The sequence below is a fragment of the Salvelinus sp. IW2-2015 genome, linkage group LG11, assembly GCF_002910315.2.
Source record: "Salvelinus sp. IW2-2015 linkage group LG11, ASM291031v2, whole genome shotgun sequence".
NCBI classification, from domain to species: Eukaryota; Metazoa; Chordata; class Actinopteri; order Salmoniformes; family Salmonidae; genus Salvelinus; species Salvelinus sp. IW2-2015.
This window is the reverse complement of record NC_036851.1, coordinates 23,632,341-23,656,713: the sequence shown is the minus strand read 5'-3', so window position 1 is coordinate 23,656,713 and position 24,373 is coordinate 23,632,341. Positions and strand designations below refer to the sequence as shown.

General features: G+C 41.6%; 1 protein-coding gene and 1 pseudogene across 2 annotated transcripts in view; both read right to left on the bottom strand.

The window, feature by feature from the left end:
- The window catches only part of LOC111970008 (multiple epidermal growth factor-like domains protein 6), a 78,069-nt gene that overhangs the window by 29,358 nt on the left and 24,338 nt on the right, over window positions 1–24,373 (bottom strand). The window lies entirely within an intron of this gene.
- Window positions 2,151–22,722, bottom strand: LOC139028420 (piggyBac transposable element-derived protein 4-like; annotated as a pseudogene).

Below are 24,373 nucleotides of genomic sequence, written 5' to 3'. Positions count from 1 at the left end.
CTGCATTCACCAGGGGATAAGCTTAGATGAAGGTTGGGACACCAGCTCATAGGCCTCAACAAGGAAAGGTCTGAGAGGCAGGATATTAAAACTGATGATGACTGAGGAGATTGGAGGGTGATCTCTTGACTAGGCCAAGTATTTGAACATGGCGGTTTATGAGAACATGTTGTTAGACAATGTTAGGTATGACCGTACCTTAACCCTCCATGGACTTGTATGCCATTCCACGAATTCTACAGGAACTGACAACTACTCCAAATGGTTCGTGACCTTTGACCTCCAGTATAAGTGTAAGTGACTCTTGAACTGTTTATTGTAGAAGACACGTTTCCTGAGAGTGTCAAAAGGTCGCATGAGAGAAATTCAGAGAAAAAAAATTGAACTTCACACTCACCAAACAATCTTGACCTGATCATAACCTTTACAAACGCACCAGATCTCAATAGATTGAAGATGCCTACAATAGAATTTCACCCTGAACCAATTCAAAACATACATTATCCTAGTCCTTTAGTGTCCCAGTACAGACTACATCAGTACTATTCCATGTTTCGATAGTGTCTTTGTTGGACGAGTTATGACAATACATTTTGTTCTGTTTCCTTGTAATGCCTCCTTGCCAGACTGCTGTCTCATTGCTATCTAAATATTTAGAGAGAGAGAGAGCTCAGCCAAAGCAGAAGACCTGAAGGGTGCAGGAAGACACTCTCACCTTCCGTTTCCATGGACACGCATATACAGGTGAGGCCAGAACTGACACTTTGACCAAGGATGGATGACAGTGTTTTGATACTGATCATCACATCCACCAGCTAAACCAACCTGCCACTCTGTTACTAGCCGGTGTAGACAAGAGATGACTAATAAATGTCTGAAATAAATATCAGGCATTACAGTAAGTATGGCAAGATAAATAATGATTTTTTTGAAAAGAGTCTGCTCTGCATTTCTGACCAGCATGTTTTGCTGAGAGAAGGTTAAAGAGAGTTGGATGGAGTCAATGATAGACAGGCAGAAACATGGAGAAACCAATCAAATTATAGATGGTTGGATATCAATTTCATTTAAGAGGTTGATAGAATAAGCTATTTATTTAACTAGGCAAGTCAGGTAAGAACACATTCTTATTTACAATGATGGCCTACCCCGGCCAAACCCTAACCCGGACAACGCTGGGCCAATTGTGCGCCACCCTATGGGACTCGCAATCACTGCCGGTTGTGATACAGCCTGGAATCGAACCAGGGTCTGTAGTGACGCCTTTAGATCGCTGTGCCACTCAGGAGCTATACATAGTACAACTCGTTTTACCTCTCCTAAAACACTGTCCCCTGCTGTTGGCCTTAGCCACAGGTCTGTGTGAGATGGTGTGGCTTCCTGCAGTGGTTTTGAAACAGAAAATCTATAGTCGGCATAGTCATTTGGTGGGGACATATCCTGGTCCTAATCTTCATAGTCATCTTTGTTATTCTATTTGCATATCCTTTGATAAGGAACACAGTCCAGAGAGACTACTGTTTGTGTGGGTGACATAATCCATAACTCATTCAGGATGGAAAAATGATTAATGAACTAGATAAGCCTGACAAGTATACTATAGCTTCTTGTTTTTGTTAACTCCTCATTCCTCTACACACAGTACAGCTATTGACTATCTAGCTGTCATAGGTCCCATACCTCTCAGAGAACCAAACACAGTTGAACCTATCGCTTAATGATTCTATAATTGATTATATACAGTACATTTATGTTTTCAGCACATTCAGAGGACAGAATTACAGTTCACTCAACCGTCCTGCTGTGTTCGTTTCATGTTAATTAATTATGTGTTCACGGGCCAAAATGACCTCCCCATTATAGCTGATTATAATATATATTATCACCTAATGTTGTGTTAGATCTTTTTATCAACTTATGTTCTTGTGAACATTACAAGTTTTGAACTTCTATTTGCTATTTATGGCCTGTAGGCCTCATTGACCTGAGCTCATACAACTCATTTTTGTATGGATTATTTTGACTATAACAAATACTCAGATGAAACATATTGTTATATTTATCACAGATTACTTTGTGTCAAAGATTAAAAAGGACATATGTTTTGAAACCATTTCAAATGTTTAAATAGTGGCACAAAATAACATCTGTTGTGTTCCCGGTCAAAACTGACCGGAATGATTTTATTAGCAAAGAAAGGACATAGGCACAAAACTACACATGAAAACTTTACCATGTTACAAAATTAATGTCTGAACACATTAAAGAACAAAAGTAACAATAACCGTATTACTAACAATAACAAAAACATTAAAACATTAAAATGTTCACAATCTGTCAATCAATGGTGGTTACATTTTGTGTGCTCTCATGCACATGTTGGACAATCCCTGGTGGTTGTTGCATGTGCCTTGCAAATATATGCACTGCATTTACGGCACATAATGCTTGTTTTGACATCTCTTGGTGCACACAGATTCCTTTTGTCTCTTCTGTCTCTGGCGGTTGATGATCTTGCTTCTGGCCCTTGTATATCTCTCACCAATCCAGCAAAGGATGGTGTTTGAGGAAGGTGTGGGCACCTTTGAATGAGGGGTGACACCGTGGCTTTCCCCAACTCTTCCAGGAATAGTCTCCTCTTGAAGAATTTCCTCTGCTTCCAGCCTGGATTCACCTCCATCCACACCACAAAGGCGCTGTAGGCCGACACATCTAGGATGTTGAAGAACACCACCATGTTCCAACGTGCCGTCATCCTCTTACAAGAGTAGGTGCCAGTAACCTGCAAAAGTGCAACAATCAGTGAATAAAATAATGAGTACATACAAGTGATACTTCATGTGTTGCATAGTAACATGTGAAAAATTGCATCAAAGCATTGTTTTAATTTATCACAGCTAAAACATACTTACATGTTAAAATTAATAGAATTGACTCCATATTGTTCACAAATTCAATGAGCCTTTCTCCAAACAACAACATGTCTTATTTTTATGGTGCAGATAAAACAATCTGGTAATAGAAAAAAAAGTACAAGACTTGAAAGATAAAGAGTAACAAACCTGATCAAGGTTGTCAGCTCCTCTTTGTTCCTGTTGTAATCCAGCACAGCGTTGGGCTTCTTGTCCTCCCTGGTACTCACAGCGGCATCCCTGTGCAAAGTTGTCATCAGGAGCACATTCTTCTTTTTCTTCGGGCAGTAGGACACAAGAGTGTGTGTATCGGTGAATTCAAATTTAGAGGAAAAACGATCCTTGTCCTTGGTAGTGAGTAGGCAGGAGGCAACTCAGGCATGCTCCTTCTGATCATCCCCACCATGGTCATTTTTTTGGGAGCAGCTCCTGATCAAGAGCATATGAGGTCAATAAATTGTCACATGTTATGTTGTGSCCCTGGAGACCTSCAGTMATTTCCAGGACCACCCACTTCCCCTGGTTCCTTTCAGGAACACCGTCAGTAGRTTCCCCTGGTTCCTTTCAGGAACACCGTCAGTAGGTTCCCCTGGTTCCTTTCAGGAACACCGTCAGTAGGTTTCCTGGTGTAAACCTGCATGTTCCAGGCATAACTTGTCCTGACATCACATGCTGCCCATATCTTTATCCCATATTTAGACGGTCTGCTTGGCATGTACTGTTTGAATGGGCAGCGACCAGACGCTCATCCACTGTGATGTCTGGACTTGGGTTATAGATGAGTGGCAGGCGCTCCACACACTTGTGCCAAACCTCTCTGATTGCTGCCAGCTTGTCTTGTTGACAGCGGCCTGGTCTTGTATCACAGTTGTCGAAGTGAATCACCCGTGACAACATGTGAAATGTCTAGAGTAACATAGTAGCATGAAAAATTGCCCGATCAGACTCTGGATCCCATAAAATGGTGGTAGATTTGTTTCTGGATCTGTACACACCAGCCTAAATCAAGAGACCCACGTCTGTCCGGTCTACCTCCTTCCAGTTATCTTTGTAAACGTGTCTCCCCTCCAAGTTGGTCATGTTTATCACTATGGTTTCGATTGACTGTCAGGAACAGTTCGAAGCAGGATTTTATGTCATCAACCCGGGTGTCATGACGTTGGCCTGGGGGTAGGTTTATGACAGTCATAAATACCTCTTTCCCCCCTCCCCCGTTCCTCTTCCCTACTGATGTGACATTAGAAAGCCCCTTTGGTTAACATAGAGATTCTGGGAACATCAGAAGTTGGGGGGAAATGAACTATATTCTGGTAATCCGACCAACTGAACATATGCGGTGGTACTTAAGGTATATTATGTCAGTTTGGTTGCCCTCTGACACATTCTCATCAATGATAGAATGACATAAACTCTACTGTGGAAAGTCTAAACATCAGAGGTATCGGATTCACATGGAATTGTTGTTTAATTCAAATTTGGGTTTTCATAAGTTTGGGCCCAAAAAAATTGGATTTGGGTTTTCATAAGTTTGGGCCTCTGCTCAACCAGGGGCCCGCCCCTGTGGAGAGACATGGGTAATAAACTTTTCAGACACACCCCTCTCCCTCCACTATATAAAGCCATTGACAAAAATATAACTTTCTGTTCCGGGTACATTAGGATGACGATCCGATGTCAGAATGGTTCAGATAATAACTACAGAACTAAGCCAACATCAGCATGGACTTTGGTTGTAAATGGTATGAACTTTGAACTCGTATTCACTACAGAAGTGATACTTCCTAGCCGTTGAGTTAGCAACAGCTGCTACAAACGCAGGTTAGGAAGGACAGTCAGAGTATCCCGTCTACTACACAACGACGTTACTACAACTTATCCAGTGACCACCAGAGACCTTCTTCAAAGGACAGAGGACTCGGCTTGGCAACACGGTCCATCTACCACCAACCTACTGAAGCGCAGCTCAGAGTAAATATTTATTGCATTTTCCTTTTCCAAATGGGCGGTAATTTAGAATGCATAAGATACTGTATTTACGATAGCACAGCTTCGCCTCTGTTCCAGTCTCCCACTCTTTCACTAAAATCCCGCCCCTTTCCTTTGTGTAACAAGCTGTCATATCTGTTCCGCCCGCTAGGGACGTTTTCCTTTATGACGGCAATTTGTAATCAAGTTATGATTTAATTGTGTATGTGTGATTCTGTGTGATTAGTTAGGTATTTAGTAAATAAATAATTAAACCCAATTTTGTATTGCTGATTCAACTTGTTAGCCAGGATTCTTGCAGATAACCAAGAATTTACAACTTTCAGAATATGAGACTGAAGTAAGATGACGATTAATATTGACGGCTATGGATGTAAAATATTACTAAATCTTTAAGAGTTTATTCGGTAGATAACAGCTCTATAAATATTCTTTCGTGGTGTCCCTCTCTAGTTAATTACATTTACATGATTAGTTCAATCAGGTGATATTAATTAGGGAGAAATTATTTTATAGAATAGCATGTCATAGCAATTAATCTGGCATAGCCAAAGACACGACACGGGATATGGCGTATCTCGTTGGCCCTGGGCTCATCCTGATAACATTTTCAGCCGACAGCCGACCTCTCCTCTCAGGTAGGGATGAAGACCAGGACAAATTCCCATTCTTTGACCGGAATGTAACAACAACCTCAGCAGGGCCCTCTTCCTCATCACTGGATTGTTTCACATCGGTTGTCTCTTGGTCTGGATCTTATTCTGTGTTGTCTTCAACTTCCGACACTTCCTCCTCTAATGCATCTTCACTGTCCGTTTCCTGGCCTCTCTCCTCCTCACCAGTGCCCCGTGGGGGTTGCCATGGAAACCAAGAAGGGGAGTGAGCAGTGTGTGCGTGTGTGCTCAAACACACATGCATGTGGGGGTCTGGGAGAGGAAGTGTGTCCATCTGATGAATGGGCATGTGGCTGAACTAAATTTGATACACTAATTGTAGTCTCACCCATTCATTTCTAATGACACCACAGGTGTACAAAGTTAAATAATACACCCAAAATGTAATGAAAATCATCAAAATGTATTTTGTGTGTTCAGATGCCCTGTGTGGACAAAGTCATGGAACCTTATGACAATCAGATGAAATGAACTACATTTTTCAGAGAGAAAACTTGTAAATCGGTCCAATTCGACTGGAACACAACAGGAGGGTTCATTTAATATAATTACAACACTGCTGCCACAACACAATTTACCTTCAAAGTGGACCACACTCCTTATTCAAAGCAGTAAGTGAAGCAAATATACTGAACAAAAATATAAATGCAACATTAAATAATTTCTAAGATTTTACTGAGTTATAGTTCATATACGGAAATCAGTCAGTTGAAATAAATTCCTTAGGCCCTAATCTATGGATTTCACATGATTTGGCAGGGGCGCAGGGGAGCCAGGCCCAGCCAATCAGAATGAGCTTTCCCCACAAAAGGGCTTGAATACAGACAGAAATACTCCTCAGTTTCATCAGCTGTCAGCTGCCCACAGGTAAAGTGGTAAAGTTGGACGTACTCTCAAATTCTCTAAAACGACGTTGGAGGTGGCTTCTGGTAGAGAAATGAACATTCAATTCTCTGGCAACAGCTCTGGTGGACATTCCTGCAGTCAGCATGCCAATTGCACGCTCCCTCAAAACTTGAGACATTTGTCATGTTGTGAGACAAAACTGCACATTTTAGAGTGGCCTTTGTAATGATCGTGTGTAATGATCGTGTGTAATGATCGTGCTGTTTAATCAGCTTCTTGATATGCCACAACTGTCAGATGGATGGATTATCTTGGCAAAAGAGAAATGCTCACTAACAGGGATATAAACAAATTTGTGCACAAAATTTGAGAGATATACGCTTTTTGTGCATATGGAACATTTCTGTGATCTTTTATTTCAGGTGATGAAACATGGGACCAACACTTTACATGATGCATTTATATTTTTGTTCAGTATATATTCACTAAGGTTAACCACATGGCCTCTACTGACATGACTAGCATATGATCATACAGGGCAGTCAGAAAGATTCTCTAATGGTATGTGATGACTTCCGAATGGAACTTCTGGCAATGTGTTCCCACCAAAGACCTTCTAATTGTGGTTGGTTCAGTAGCTGTGTAGCACTGCAATTGGGACGTGGTGCACCAAGCCTCTGTTCCATTGCCTTTCCCCCCCACCAAAGAAGTTTAAAAATGGTGCATTTACAGTATAGCTCACCACACACAGCAGTCCTATGTGATAGCCTACACATCTAACACTACACTCAAGGACCACTTAGTCTTCCACGAATTCATCAAAGCTCTTGGCAACGTGATTAAACGGATGTGATTAAATGCTGGTTGACATACTGTATGCTTTTGTGATCGTGAGATCAATAAAATGGAGATATAAGCAGAGTACTATATCTCTGCTATAGCTCACATTGATTTCCTTGAACAAAATGTAACAAGCATGCAAATATTATCCATTTCTGATGGTTAAATAATGCTGTGGATATAGTCATATTAGCTCTGATGGATTGCATAAAGCTGAACCCTTGTTGTTGGGCCATATATTTCTCATGTGAAAGCTCAGATAGACAGAATACACCCAAATACTCCACATATCTGCCTTTGCAAAACAGCTGTTTGTTTTTATACAATTCTTCTTCCCAAGGCATGTGTTGACAAGACACCACAGACAAATAAGTGAGCCTCATCGTGGGGCTGAGAAGGACGCCCAGCAGTTCTGACTGCTGCTGCAAAGAGGGAAACTGATAAACCGACTGTTGTTCTATCAGAGCATATCAATCAACAGCCTTGGAAGCCAGCAGTTGTCTCTATCCTCTCTTACATGAGCCATTGAGCTACTTGTGTATATGTAACCAGTAACTAATTACAGTACTTTGGGTTTATGGATGACATGATGTAAGACATGACATGCAAATATTGTAGTTAGATTTCTGAACAATCTGGTATCTGAATCATATGTTCTGATGATCCATTTTAATGCACCATATTATCTGTGCATATGTGTTTGCGTTTGCGTTAGAGCCATAGCTCTGTCTTACCCCCAGCAGCTCCAAAACCCAGTGCCTCCGTCCCAGTCACATAAGGGTGCTCCCCTCACCCCTTCCTCCCCTGAGCCACTGGGAACCAGAGGGGGAGACCTCCAGGAGATCCACCAACCTGGTCTCAGAGCATTTCGTATTATTCTGTACATAAATCCGAGACACTCCATTTGGTATGATATGTTACGTTTTATATGGTATATATTAATTTGTGGATGTCCATCACCCATTTGGTATGATATGTTACGAATTTGCAAAATGTAAAATTTGTTACAAAATTGCAAAAGATATGATATGTTAAGAATTTGCTAAATGTAATATTTGTTATGAATTCTATCTAGGTGGCTAGGTGGCTAAGGGTTAGGGTTACGCTAAGGAGGTAGGTTAAAGAGTTAAGGTTAGAGATAGAGATTTGGGGTTAGCTAACATGCTAAGTAGTTGCAAAGTAGCTAAAAATTAGTAAGTAGTTGAAAAGCTAAAATGCTAAAGTTGTCCATGATGAGATTCAAACACGCAAACCTTTGGGTTGCTAGACGTTACACCCCGACCAACCACCCTAAGTAACCATCTGTCTTATGTAACTACGCCAAATGTAACATATCATACTAAATGGAGTGTCTCGGATTAACGTACAGAATATACGAAATGCTCTGAGACCCGGTTGGATCCACAGCACCAAGTCCTGTGTTTAAACTGAGACAATGCTGAGATACTTCCAGGGCACTGAAGCTTGGTGAAGGGTGGTCTGACTCCACAGTGGTAACATAATGGAGGATGTCTGACTGTGCTACGTTATGCCCTGGGAGTCACCAGACTTAACCCCCTGGCTGCCCAAGGCCTCTGTATGTATCTCACTCTCTAGCCCCTCTCAGTCACAGGGCTGAGGCTACATCTAGAAAAAAGTAGGCCACCTTTACGACTGCTGATGCTTGGCTCTCTAACTAGGATGTGTTTTATGGTCTACATGGAGTAAATAGAGAAGAAATATGCCTTGCAGACCTTGGGGGGAATGTCCTGTGCCCTTTAGTGTGTATTTTTTCTGTACACTACTTGTTTTGGCCTGACTGTTTGACCTCTGACTAGGGGAGGGTTCTGCCAGGAGCTCTGGGACAACACGGAGAGGCCACAAGGATTCCTGAAATTATTGTTATGGTTTTCAACTTGACTCCCTGTTAGTATGTGCACAATGTGCAGTGGCATGTGTCCAAGTCCACAGAGGATGGAAAAAGCCCTGAAGCTATTACTCTACAGAGGGAAAGACACAGCTCCATGACTGATTGTCATGTCCTATAGCTGCAGGTAGAGGGAAGCAGGTGGGATGCCTGAACATTTCGTTCAATCTACTGCAGTGATGTCATCACAACATATCAGTTATGCACTGAAGGCATAGAATGGCATGTTAGCAACAAAAAAAAGACCCCTCTGTGAATTTCCCATAGTAATTATGACAATGATTTACATCTACAGCAACTTAAGTGTGGGGACACAATGTCTCCCAACAAACACTGGCAAGGTGAGTGACCCCGTTAAATTACATTTAAATCCGATTTACTTCACTCCTTCACACCTCAGCACACATCAGCAAAACATGGGCTCAGGGCTGTGGGCTGAGAAAAAAACAGAAGCTGAGTTAAGTGAACCCCCTCAGGGACAAGATGGATTTTACATGAAGACACAGGCAAGATATACTGCAGGTGAATAGATAGGGCTAGAGGAATCAGTGAGGGAGGCATTGCTTTATGAGAACAGAGGAGGAAAAACAGAAGATACGGAAGAACAGAGACAGATAAGAAGGATCTAAGGGAAACTAAAGGAGATGAGCTGTGGTTAACGTGAGGTACACTGAGGTAGACAGAGAGAGGAGAGGGAGATTGAACATGTAGATTATTCTCTAATTGTATGTTGTAAACGCTTGTCGACTCAGATTCCCATGCACTTGATGTTTTCACCCTCAGCATGACCAGGAGCGACCTTTCATCAGGGCAGCTGTAAAGAGTCTAATGAGCAAGGCTGTGAGCCCATACCCAACCGAGACTTTTCCACAATTAGGAGAGATTAGGGGGCAGTGAAGGAGGGCAGGGGGAACAGGGGGGTAGTACCCCTCTCATTAGAGATGGCAGTCCTGATTGGACAAAACCTAAGTGATGCTCCAATTGCTAACTTACCCTTTTTCTGCTCTTACCATGGCAAACCACCTTTGTAGTCTCAACATTAGAACATAACCGGCAGTCCCTCTAACCACAGATATCATTGGGGTTGAGATGTTCCTGCTGTGTAACTGCTGTGTCAGTACCCAATCCCCCCACGCACTTAGTCCTGGATGGACACACCAATCGGGAGGGACATAGTGCTGCAGCTGTAGATCCCGAGGCATCAGTCTTACACGAACCCTGATTATCTCTGGGTGGCTACCAGATATAAAACAGAGACACCATGATTTATGAATGCATGTTAAGGCACTGGAGAAGACTACCCAGCCAACGCTTCTATTCTCACAGAGAGAAAGACATGTGGACAAGACCATATACTAAGGCCATGCACATGAGGCCTATTATGATTTTTATAGCAGGAGCGAAAATAAATGTATAGTCTGTGACATCCATCCATACGGGCCATATGCCATGGTGTGAGATTGTCATTTCTGATTTGAACAGTGGATTAGATTAATGGTCAAGGTTAATGCTTAATCAAATTGTCGTAATAAAGTGTTGGATAGTCAAAACCCCGGCGCTATATCAATCTTTGTTTGTAGCATGCAATTTCTCATTCTCATGTGGTTCTCATGAGCCCAGCCGAGTGGCTAGGGACTGAGAGGCCTCAAACCTGCAGCCCCTGCTGGCTCTCACATTGGAGAGAAGAGAAACACTACCACCACATTTCCTGACTGGAGCAGCACTGTTTCTTCACATATTAATACTGGAGCCTACTGTACTAATATTAAAGCAATACAGAGGCAATCTAGTCATTAACAAACAGAATGACAAGCATTGACATGCTTGACAGCCATCCACAACGGGAAATAAATCATTAAATAGGGGCACAAATACTTCATGAAGTAGGAAGGCTTTAAGTGCTGAATTCTTCTTCTTCTCTAATGTTTTTCTTCTCTCCAAGTTAAAGATTTTCAATAGGATTTAGCATTGAAGCATTTATTTTGACAGTGCCAAAGGTACTCAAGCCAGAACACCATTTTCCTTGTTTTACATTCCGCAGTGCAGCGAGACACAGAGAGGGGAGACATATTTAGCAGCGGGAGGAAAAAGCATCATAGGATTTTCCTGTCAATCAACTGTCAGTCAAAGTCCTACCTGCCAGGGCTAGAGCGTGGAATGGTTTATTCTAGCAGTCAGTTAGTCCAGACCTTGACTGGACAGAAACATGTGTGTCATTGCTGCTTACTTACATCACCTCTAAATGGCCTGATGAATGTGGCGATGAGAGTTACCCTGTGTCCACAAACAGCATGTAACATTCCTGCCTTTATTACCTGTGAGGTCAGCCATAGTAAACTGCAGCTCACCCTCAGACCTATAGGCTGGGTCCACATGCCGGGTTCACCTCTGACCTCTCTGCTCCCCTGCCATCTTCAGAGACAGCAGGGGGCCACACAAGTCAGCGCTGCTGCATAAATCCGGTCAGCTTTTAGACACACAGCACACACTCACTCAACAATACTACGGATATGACTGCTGTCTGTTCTCATCAGTCTTAACCGAGCACAAGACTGAATGGACTGAACAACCCCCATGGTACTTCTTTGTGGTATAACAGGAGTAAGCCACAGTGCCTTCAGAAAGTATTCACACCCCTTGACTTTTTCCACATTTTGTTGTGTTACAAAGTGGGATTCAAATAAAATACTGTAAGTATATAAAAGCTTTGCAAACCTGGATTGTATTGCATTATTCATATGCATTATTCTTATTAAAATTCTTCAAGCTCTGTCAAGTTGGTTGTTTATATTTCAATGTCGTCTTTGTAAGTAACTCCAGTATATAATTGGTCTTGCATTTTAGGTTATTGCCCTGCTGAAAGTTGGTTTTGTGTCCCAGTGTCTGTTGGAAAGCAGACTGAACCAGGACTTTGCCAGTGCTTAGCTCTATTCCTTTTGTTATTATCCTAAAAAAAAACTTGCTAGTACGTGCCGATGACAAGCATACCCATAACATGATGAAGCCACCACCATGCTTAAAAATATGAAGCATGTTACTCAGTGATGTGTTGTGTTGGATTTGATCCAAAGATAATGCTTTGTACTCTTTTCCATACTCTTTTCCTCTTTTCCATATTTCTAGCAGTTTTACTTTAGTGCTTCATTGCAAACAGGATGCATGTTTTTGAATATTTTTATTCTGTACAGGCTTCCTTCTTTTCATTCTGTCAATTAAGTTAGTATTGTGGAGTAACTACAATGTTGTTGATCCATCCTCAGTTTTCTCCTATCACAGCCATTTAACTTTGCAACTGGTTTAAAATCATAATTTTCCTCTTGGTGAAAACCAGTGGTTTCCTTCCTCTCCGTCAACAGAGTTAGGAAGGACGCCTGTATCTTTGTAGTGCCTGCGTGTATTGCTACACCATCCAAAGTGTAATTAATAACTTCACCATGCTCAAAGGGATACTCATTGTCTTCTTTTTTGTTTTTCGTCTACCAATAGATGCCCTTCCTTGCGAGGCATTGGAAAACCTCCCTGGTCTTTGTGGTTGATTCTGTACTTGAAATTGTCTGCTCGACTGAGGGACCTTACAGATCATTTTATGTGTGGGGTACAGAGATGAGGTAGTCACTCAAAAATCATGTTAAACACCATTATTGCACACAGAGTGAGGCCTTATTACATGCATCTGACTTAAGCAAATATTTATTGGTGAACTTATTTAGGCTAGCCATAACAAAGGTTTACTGCTGAACTTATTTAGGCTAGCCATAACAAAGGTTTACTGGTGAACTTATTTAGGCTAGCAATAACAAATGTTTACTGCTGAACTTATTTAGTCTAGCCATAACAAAGGGGTTGAATACTTATTGACTGAAGATATTTTATTTTTTTAATTAATTTGTAAACATTTCTAAAAACATAATTCCATTTTGACATTATGGGGTATTGTGTGTAGATCAGTGACACAAAATCCAAATGTAACCCATTTTAAATTCAGGCTGTAACAAAACAACGTGGAAAAGGTCAAGGGGTGTGAATACTTTCTGAAGGCACTGTACATACTGTATGCGTACTACCAGTATCCTCTAGGAAAGGTCTTATCATTCCTCTGAGAGGTAGGACAGAGGTCACTCAGTTTTTACAACTGGTACAGATGCCAAAACTAAAAACCATATTGCTGATGAACACATGTATGGGGCATGAACCAGAGCCTGTGCTCTTGCATCAGACAAGGGGGCCTTTCCTGTGACACACATGTGTGATCTGGATGTGGTACATAGTCATCCTGACTAAGGGTTAAACACTGCTAACATCTGGACAGTTCATGTTAACATTAACATTATGGTCAGAAGTTATTTCCCAGAGAGAGCAGGCTCCTATAATAACGCTCATTAAACACTGTAAACCCACTGCAGTGAGACTCCCGACACACTTTCCCAGAACCACCTCAAAGACCAAAATCTATTTATAAGGTATGTTAAACAAAACATAACTTTGACTGCTTGCTTTCAATCTGTGTAGATTGTATCAAATAAAAATAAAAACATGCTTGCTTAGAAATTCGATGTATTGAATAATGGGATTAAGAGGGAACTGTATCCTAAGGAAAAAAATGAATAATAATTGATCTACCACATACAGAGGGATCTGAAGTTATTGGCATCCTTGATAAAGATGAGCAATACTGACTGTATAAAATCAATCATTCAAATACTGAGCTATATTGTATGCCAAAAAAGGGGAAATTATATATTATTTTATACTAATACAATTGTTCAGACAAAGAGATTTTATTTAAAAAGTAATACTTTTTTTCTAGAAAAGGACAGCTACATTGACAGTTGAGAGGCAGGTTTTGACAAGTTATTGAACAGCTACTTTGAAAAGAGACCTCTATTCATCAGCTAATGGTGGGCAAACAAAGATGGTGCAGACATTAACATCTGAAACAACTCTGCTTGACTGCGGTTCTTCTATTCAGGCAACCACTCCTGCAACACACTGCAAGAATACTACCAATCCAGAATACTATCAATCCAGAATACTACCAATCCAGAATACTATCAATCCAGAATACTACCAATCCAGAATATTATCAATCCAAGGTAAGGCTTCTTCTTCTTGAAGAGAGCTTCTCCGAACAGACAAAACATTTAATTGAAAAGGCCATTATCCCAGCTGCAGAGCGACAGATATCTGAATGATTACAGAATCCAAAAATAAATCCAAACAAATTATCTGACGTGTCACCTCTTTAAAATGACAGATAATCGTAAAACTCATCAGTTGTGCTGTGTTCAGTACTCTTTAATAGTCAAAGGCCAAGTGCTCTTCATTAATAACCAAGCTGTTTAGATGAACAAAAGATCAACAAAGAGAACTAGGGCTCTATTCTCTGAATAAAAGCTGGTGTTAACAGTCCTTCTACTCATCCCTCTCCTACAAGTAACCAAGAACCCATCTCTCTCTGATCTCTGATCTTGATATTTTCTCCCTTCTATCACATTTTTCATCTATTTGAGATCATCACATCAAAGACACCAGAGTGAACTTCCCCTAAAGGTCGCGATGACAGTATAATGTGGATGGGAAAAGGAACATTCCTGTTTTACAAGGAGACGCGCAGAGATCATAAAAATGAATACTGTAGCACTATTGATCTCTGTTGAATACTAAGCAAATGCACTTGACGCAATCGTCTGTATGGCTGGCACCTGTGAAGCTGTTTTCTCTGTGTGAGGTCCACATCTGAGAGACGTTGGTCAGAGTGTGTGTGTATGTGTGTCAACTCAAATCCAAGTTTATTTGTCACATACACAGATCAGCAGATGTTAAAGCAGGTGCAGCGAAAATGCTTATGTTTCTAGCTCCAGCAGTGCAGTAAATATTTAAAAGTACAATACTAATACACAAATAATCCCAAGTAAAAAAGAAGACATAAGAGATTAACAAATATCAGAACGAGCAATATCAGAGTCCGGAATATAAATACGTGGTGTGTATCGACAGAATGGACAATATATACTGTAAGTAGGAAAAGGTATGCACAGCAGTAGTTATATAGGATGAGCTACGTCTAGAATACAGTATGTACATATAACGTGAGTAATCAATTAGCTTCATTTTTCAGAGATCAAATTTAATTTCAACAGAATAATGTTGCAGGAATCCTAATCTAATCCTTTTCTAACTACAGAAACGATTTACAGAACAATAAACATCATGTAAACATTATTAAAGTGACCGGGGTCCAATAACTGTATGCACATAGGGCAGCAATTTCTAAGGTGCAGGGTAGCGTATCGGATGGTAGCAGGCTCGTGACAGTGTCTAAGGTGCAGGGCAGTTTACCGGGCAGAGGCCGGCTAGTGATGACTGTTCAACAGTCTGATGGCCTGGAGATAGAAGCTGTTTTTCATTCTCTCTGTCCCAGCTTTGATGCACCTGTACTGTCTCTGCCTGCTAGATGGTAACAGGGTGAACAGGCTGTGGCTCGGGTGGCTGAGGTCCTTCATGATCTTCTTGGCCTTCCTGTGACACCGGTGCTGTCCTGGAAGGCAGGCACTGTGCCTCCGGTGATGCGTTGGGCTGACCACACCACTGACTGGAGAGCCCTGTGATTGCGGGCGGTCCAGTTGCTGTACCAGGCGGTGATTTAGCCAGACAGAATGCTCTCGATAGTGCATCTGCAGAAGTTCATGAGGGTCTTAGGGGCCAAGACATAGATGTTGCCATCTAGCAGGCAGTGACAGCCTCCTGAGGTTGAAGAGGTGCTGTTGTGCCTTCACCACGGCGTCAGTGTGGATGAACCATTTCAGTTCTTCAACAATGTGCACGCCGAGGAACTTTAAGCTTTTGACCCTCTACACCCACTGCGACCCTGTCGATGTCGATGGGGGCATGCTCTCTCTGCCATCTCCTGTAGTCCACGATCAGCTCCTTAGTTTTTTTGATGTTGAGCGAGAGGTAATTTTCCTGGCACCACTCCACCAGTGCCCTCACCTCCTCGTTGTAGGCTTTCTCATTGTTGTTGGTCTTCAGGCCTACAACTGTTGTGTCATCAGCAAACTTGATGATTGATCTTGAGACGTGCGTAGCCAAGCGGTCATTGGTGAACAAGGAGTACAGAAGGGGACTGAGCTCCTCGTGTTGAGGATCAGTGTGGCGGAGGTGTTGTTGCTTACCTTCACAACCTGGGGTTGGCCCGTTAGGAAGTCTAGGACCCAGTTGCACAGGGAGGGGTTCAGAGTGACTGAGTGAGTAGTGTGTGGTGTGTGTGTGGTCTCTGGCTGATATCTGAGGTATGTGTAACAGTATTCCTGTCGAGAGGCTCTAGGTGATGAACCAGATAACCTGCAGTAAAAGTGAACCAACCACAGGGCAGAGGACAGCATGGTTTTCCGGTCCCTACTATCTCTACAGCTCCCCCACCTCGACCACCACCACTACCACAATACCATGCTATAGGCCTATTCCTCAACACTGAGTCTGAGTCTCGCCACTCTGTGCTGCTGATGGAGCGTGGTGTCCTGTCTGTGTGTCACATCTCAGTGAGCTGCCACTGGAGTGTGGAGGACAGGCCTCAGCCTCACACTCTGTGCACTCAGGCTCTGAGCAGAACCATTTGTTCTGCAATTACACACATTGTAGTGTTTTGTGCAACACAGACCTGCACAATGTGCCGTAACAGTGAACAACGCGAACACTCCTTAATTCTTGATTCATGTGGTCTTGAGTTGACGTACCCTACAGTACCTACGCTCTCAAACTGAACATCCTCTAAAATTCTCGTTACGGCAACTCCAATCAGTCCCATTCATCCTGTTATAAGTGTAATGGTCTGGCCCTTAGAAGTGCCTCTCATGTCAGTCATGTATCCTTAATTCTATGACCAGTCAATACCACGGGTGCCCTGCATGCCTGGCATGCTTTGAAGCGAAGCTACTGTACGGAGTGGCAGATAGCCTAGTGATTAGAGCATTGGACTAGTAACCGAAAGGTTGCAAGATTGAATCCCCGAAACTGACAAGGTAAAAATCTGTTGTTCTTCCCCTGAACAAGGCAGTTAACCCACTGTTCCTTGGCTGTCATTGAAAATAAGAATTTGTTCTTAACTGACTTGCCCTAAAAAAAAAAAAAACATTACAGAATGATGATAATGATTATCACCACAAACAGTATCTGGAGCTGTGCCAAGCGGGCCAACCATGACTCCGAGCCCAGCCAAAACATGAGCTCCTGGTCATTAAATCATTTACACACAAAGGCAAAAAACACAATTATCACTCAATGAAACAAGGGTTTCACTGGGGCATTTCACAGTTAGGGGCCATGACATGATCTAGAGACATAACAAACAATTAACTGGATCTCTAGATAGTATATTGGCTGTTTCTTCGAGCCAATTCTCTTGTTCACCACTATGTGTCTTCCCTCTTTGAATCTTTTCCACGTCATCATCACAGTATACACTTTTCCTATTAAAAACACTGACATAAACTGAGTGTACAAAACATTAGGAACTCTTTCCAAAACATAAGACTGACCAGGTGAATCCAGGTAAAAGAAATGATCCCTTATTGATGTCACCTGTTAAATCCACTTCAATCAGTGTAGATGAAGGGGAGGAGACAGGTTAAAGAAGGAATTTGTGGATTGTGTTTGGCTTGTGCCATTCAGAGGGTGAAAGGGCAAGACAAAATATTTACGTACCTTTGAACGGGGTATGGTAGTAGGTGCCAGGCGCACCAGTTTGAGTGTGTTAAGAACTGCAATGTTGCTGTTGTTTTTTTACACTCAACAGTTTCCTGTGTGTATCAAGAATGGTCCACCACCCAAAGGACATCCAGCCAACTTGACACAACCGTGAGAAGGATTGGAGTGAACATGGGCCAGCATCCCTGTGGAACGCTTTCGACACCTTGTATTGTCCATGCCCCGACAAATTGAGGCTGTTCTGAATATATATTAGGAAATTGTTCCTAATGTTTTGTACACTCAGTGTCTTTTGAGTTTTCTAGATGACTCGAATGTTACCATTAACACCAGTGAATGGCAGCTTAAGTAGCACTTAAAAGGCAGTTAAAGTCTGATAGTGTTTTTCTAGGACACAGAGCATTATTGTGTGTTCAGAGGCCAGATGTTGGCTCTGATGAAAATGTCTGCCAGGAGTCTGAAAGCCCTGGAAACTCTGTATGTATCCCAGAGGGCACCACTTGCCTGGCGTTGACAGACTTGGCATCGTATATACAGTACCAGTCAAAAGACACAGACACAGCTACTCATTCAAGGGTTTTTCTTTATTTCTTCTATTTTCTACATTGTAGAATAGTAGTGAAGACATCACAACTATGAAATAACACATATGGAATCATGTAGTAACCAAATAATTGTTAAACTGATCAAAATACACTGCTCAAAAAAATAAAGGGAACACTTAAACAACACAATGTAACTCCAAGTCCACTCCACCACTCTCTGTCGAAAATCAAACTGTGCACCCACTTAGGAAGCAACACTGATTGACAATAAATTTCACATGCTGTTGTGCAAATGGAATAGACAAAAGAGGAAATTATAGGCAATTAGCAAGACACCCCAATAAAGGAGTGATTCTGCAGGTGGTGACCACAGACCACTTCTCAGTTCCTATGCTTCCTGGCTGATGTTTTGGTCATCTTTGAATGCTGGCGGTGCTCTCCATCTAGTGGTAGCTGAGACGGAGTCTACAACCCACACAAGTGGCTCAGGTAGTGTAGCTCATCCAGGATGGCACATCAATGCGAGCTGTGGCAAGAAGGTTTGCTGTGTCTGTCAGCGTAGTGTCCAGGGCATGGAGGCGCTACCAGGAGACAGGCCAGTACATCAGGAACATGGAGGAGGCGCTAGGAGGCAACAACCCAGCAGCAGGACCGCTACCTCCGCCTTTGTGCAAGGTGGAGACTGCCTGAGCCCTGCAAAATGACCTCCAGCAGGCCACAAATGTGCATGTGTCTGCTCAAACGGTCAGAAACAGACTCCATGAGGGTGGTATGTATATATACAGTTGAAGTCGAAGTTTACATACACTTAGGTTGGAGTCATTAAAACTCGTTTTCAACCACTCCACAAATGTCTTGTTAACAAACTATAATTTTGGCAAGTCGGTTAGGAAATCTACTTTGTGCATGACTCAAGTAATTTTCCACAATTGTTTCCAGACAGATTGTTTCACTGTATCACAATTCCAGTGGGTCAGAAATGTATATACACTAAGTTGACTGTGCCTTTAAACAGCTTGGAAATTCCAGAAAATTATGTCATGGCTTAAGAGGTTCTATAGGCTAATTGACATCATTTGTACCTGTGGATGTATTTCAAAGCCTACCTTCAAAATCACAGTACCTCTTTGCTTGACACATGGGAAAATCAAAAGAAATCAGCCCAAGACCTCAGAAAGAAAAATGGACCTCCATAAGTCTGTTCATCCTTGGAGCAATTTCCAATGCCTGAAGGTACCACGTTCATCTGTACAAACAGTAGTACGCAAGTATAAACACCATGGACCACGCAGCTGTCATACCGCTCAGGAAGAGACACGTTGTGTCCAGAGATTAATTATTTGGTGCGAAAAGTGTAAATCAATCCAGAACAACAGCAAAGGACCTTGTGAAGATGCTGGAGGAAACAGGTGCGAAAGTATCTATATCCACAGTAAAACGGTCCTATAACGACATAACCACTGCTCCAAAACCACCATAAAAAGACATACCACGGTTTGCAACTGCACATGGGACAAAGATCGGACTTTTTGGAGAAATGTCCTCTGGTCTGATGAAAACAAAATAGAACTGTTTGGCCATAATGACCATCGTTATGTTTGGAGGAAAAAGGGGGGGTTGCAAGCCAAAGAACACCATCCAAACCGTGAAGCATGGGGTAGCAGCATTCTGTTGTGGGGTGCTTGCTGCAGGAGGGACTGGTGCACTTCACCAAATAGATGGCATCATGAGGTAGGGAAATTATGTGGATATATTGAAGCCACATCTCAAGCACATCAGTCAGGAAGTTAAAGCTTGGTAGCAAATGGGTCTTCCAAATGGACAATCTAGCCCAAAGCATACTTCAAAGTTGTGGAAAATGGCTTAAGGACAACAAAATCAAGGTATTTGGAGTGGCCATCCACAATGCAGCCCTGACCTCAACCCCCATTGAAAATTTTTGGGCAGAACTGAAAAAGCGTGTGTGAGCAAGAAGGCCGACAACACCTGACTCCAGCTCTGTCAGGAGGAATGGGCCAAATTTACCCAACTTATTGTGGAAGGCTTGTGGAAGGCTACCCGACAGCGTTTGACCCAAGTTAAACAATTTAAAGGCAATGCTACCAATACTAATTGAGTGTATTTAAACTCTCTGACCCCCTGGGATGTGATGAAAGGCTAAGGTGTATGTAAACTTCCGACTTCAACTGCGCGCCACCCACACCACAAAACACAACACAACACACAACACTACACACACAGCGCACACACACACACACACACACACACACACACACACACACACACACACACACACACACGCACACACAAATTGCACCAACTGACACTGTCCACAAGGGGATATAGGGCTTCGGGTGGAGCATAATTGGACTGACTGAAGAGTTAGTTAATATATTAGTTAGTTAGTTAAAATATTTTCAGCTGACATTTTTTCATGTTTGTTTATGGCCAACGGTTTTTGTATGACACAACTAGGTAAATACCTGATTATTTTGGCAAATGGTGGTTTCACATGCATTCATTTAATTAATCCAGCTGGCCGATCAAAAAGTGATGAACCATTATTTTCCAAACATTCCGTTCCAAGCAGAACCCCAATTTATTTTGTTCCATTCCAACCAGCATAATAAACTGAACTGGTTAGAACCCCAAAAGTAATGGACATATAGTTCCTTTTTGTCATTTATTTTTTTTACCCACAAAATCAACCTCATTTTTACATTCTGAAGTTTGCCATAGCTTCCCAGAACAGATGAGCCAGTCATGTGTTTGTTTGTAAATAGTGGGAGCAGGTGAGTCCAGCTGCGTATTGACAGTGTTGTGTTTTATATTGAAAGTCAACAGTGTTTTTTTCAATAGAGTGATCAGGGACGTGCAACTATAGTTTCCCTTCCCAGAAAATACATTAGTGCAACACATTCAGACGAAAATAGCTTAAATTTCATAGCAACGCTATTTGGCTGGCAGCCACACAAGTAAATGAGCTAACAATGAAAAAGCAAGGTATCTTTTTAGAATGTTCATCATATAAATAATGTAGCCAGCTACATTTCCTAATGTTTTGCTTAAAGTTCATCTTGAATTTTACCAAAGAAAAGTAGGTTGGCTACACTGAGAAAAGTACCGGAGAAAAGTAGCTACACATCAGTCAGAGCGCTGTCTGCTGATAGAACGCCAGTTTGTGAATTCTCATCTGAGTGGAGAAGTGCAACAGAAGCATTTTAGATATTTCCTATGTGTTTTATATTTTTTCCTGCATAAAAAATGAATTCTGTGTTAACGCGACACCTAAGTTTAACTTGCTAGTTATCTAGCCTACCTGGTTAAACAAAGGTGAAATAAATAAAATAAAAAATAAAAAGTGTATTACTATCATCATAACTTCATTAGGAATATTTTTGGAAGAAAAATAACAAACGGTTCTCAAGATTTCAGACTAGAAGTTATATTCTGGAACACTAGAGATCCCGTTCGTTCCCGGTTCTGTTTCCGTTTCTCAAAAAAGTATGTTATTTTTCAGTTTTCGTCAGTTCTGTTCCCTGAACCGTTTCCAACCCCTGATGTAAGCGATCAGAAGTGGTTCCGACAGGTAACGTTTATGTTAGCATTATGTGACACCAATGGATGTAAAAATAAAGATATGTGTTTGATGCACATGTTTAATGTAAAAATTACTATGATGACTGTCATCATCCACTGCCACAGGGCATCATAGTAATGTTTACACTAAACATGTACATTAAGCAATGCTAAATATATATACTGTAGTACAATAGAACTGGAACTGAAAAACACACATCTGCCACAGCAGACTTGTATTGAGAGTGGAACACCACTAAATAGTCCCCTCAATACAGAAACACACCACACTGACAAACACAGAGGAACCACAACGCAACAGGCAACAGAGAATCACATCCCACCGCACGCCATCGCATGCCAAAGGAAGGAATTCACAGACAAAATGCTGAGAGGAAGAGACAGTAATTAAACGCTGAGTGAATCTCAGTACAGAGTGTTGGTATGCATCAGGCAACACAACACTTGTATCCCGCAACAATGTTTCTCAGCTTATGTGTGAACATGTGATGACACAAAGTGCACCAGTCTGACAGTTCTGAGAAAGCATGATCACCACAACAGAAACTTGAATCATAATAACAGCCTGCAAACAGGACACAGGATAGTATCCACCAGGGGCGCAACTTTGGTTTAGAAGTGGGGGGACATCCAGTCGGATAAACACTCCAAACATCTTACCCGACCGCTCGAAGGCGTCCACATGGTCCTAAAGCACACCATTGCCTCATTTTGTATCACATTCCAATGATAAAACTGGATGGGACAAAAATGCAATTTCAGAATATGAGGGGGACATCCCCCCATCCCCAGTGAAAGTTGCGCCCCTGGTATCCACACAAGCACCATGGCTCTTATTTCTTATCTTGTAGTGGATGCCTATTCTGGATAGTGTCAGAATTGCAAACACGACATGGTGCTGTAGGAGGACTACCATGGGTCTCTACGTAAGTGAATTACAGAAACAGACAGCCATTATTGAACAGAGACATCTATTGGAAGCGTCATGTTATGGTCCCTTCTCAAATGGGCCATATTGTGTAACCTCAGCCTGTACTGTCTTTGCCTGCTAGGCCTGTAGCTGTCATTAGGACCTGTAAAAGTCCAGTGGTGAACTGCACATGTCAAGAGTTTCATCTATTTTCACATTTGTGTTTTTTCATCAGTAATGATTGCTTATGGGTACCTTCATGTGTGTCTAAAATAGTACTGTTCTCATATTGTTTTATAATAGATTTTAGATTAAGATTTTTGATGCAAAACACTATACATCAATTGTTTAGCTGGAATGGAATGTTGGTATCCTGTACATTTGACTGTGATATGTGGTTGTCTCACCTAGATCTGAAGATGAATGCACTAACAGTAAGTCGCTCTGGATAAGAGCATCTGCTAAATGACAAATGTAAATGTAAATATACAGATACAGATACAGCTCTAATATTGCTGTATTTATTCATTTAATAAACATGTTTTTTTAAATAGTGATGTCACAAATGTATAATTTGTACAGTTCTTTATTAAAAATGTAGTTATTTGTCACATTTGACTGTTTGTAACCTAAGACTACTACTTATTTCTCTGAGAGTGAGGTGGATACAGTTGAAGTCGGAAATTTACATACAACTTAGCCAAATACAATTAAACTCAGATTTTCACAATTCCTGACATTTAATCCTCGTAAAAATTCCCAGTTTTAGGTCAGTTAGGATCATCACTTTATTTTAAGAATGTGAAATGTCAGAATAATCATAGAGAGAATGATTTATTTCAGTTTTTATTTCTTTCATCACATTCCCAGTGGGTCAGAAGTTTCCATACACTCAATTAGTATTTGGTAGAATTTCCTTTAAATTGTTTAACTTGAGTCAAACGTTTCATGGAGCCTTCTACAAGCTTCCCACAATAAGTTGGATGTATTTTTGGCCCATTCCTCCTGACAAAGCTGGTGTAACTGAGTCAGGTTTGTCGGCCTCCTTGCTCGCACACGCTTTTTCAGTTCTGCCCAAAAATGTTCTATAGGGTTGAGGTCAGGGCTTTGTGATGGCCACTCCAATACCTTGACTTTGTTGTCCTTAAGCCATTTTGCCATAACTTTGGAAGTATGCTTGGGGTCATTTTCCATTTGGAAGACCCATTTGCGACCAAGCTTTAACTTCCTGACTGATGTCTTGAGATGTTGCTTCAATATATCCACATAATTTCCCTACCTCATGATGCCATCTATTTGGTGAAGTGCACCAGTCACTCCTGCAGCAAAGCACCCCCACAACATGATGCTGCCACCCCCATCATTCACGGTTGTAATGGTGTTCTTCGGCTTGCAACCCTCCCCCTTTTTCCTCCAAACATAACGATGGTCATTATGGCCAAACAGTTCTA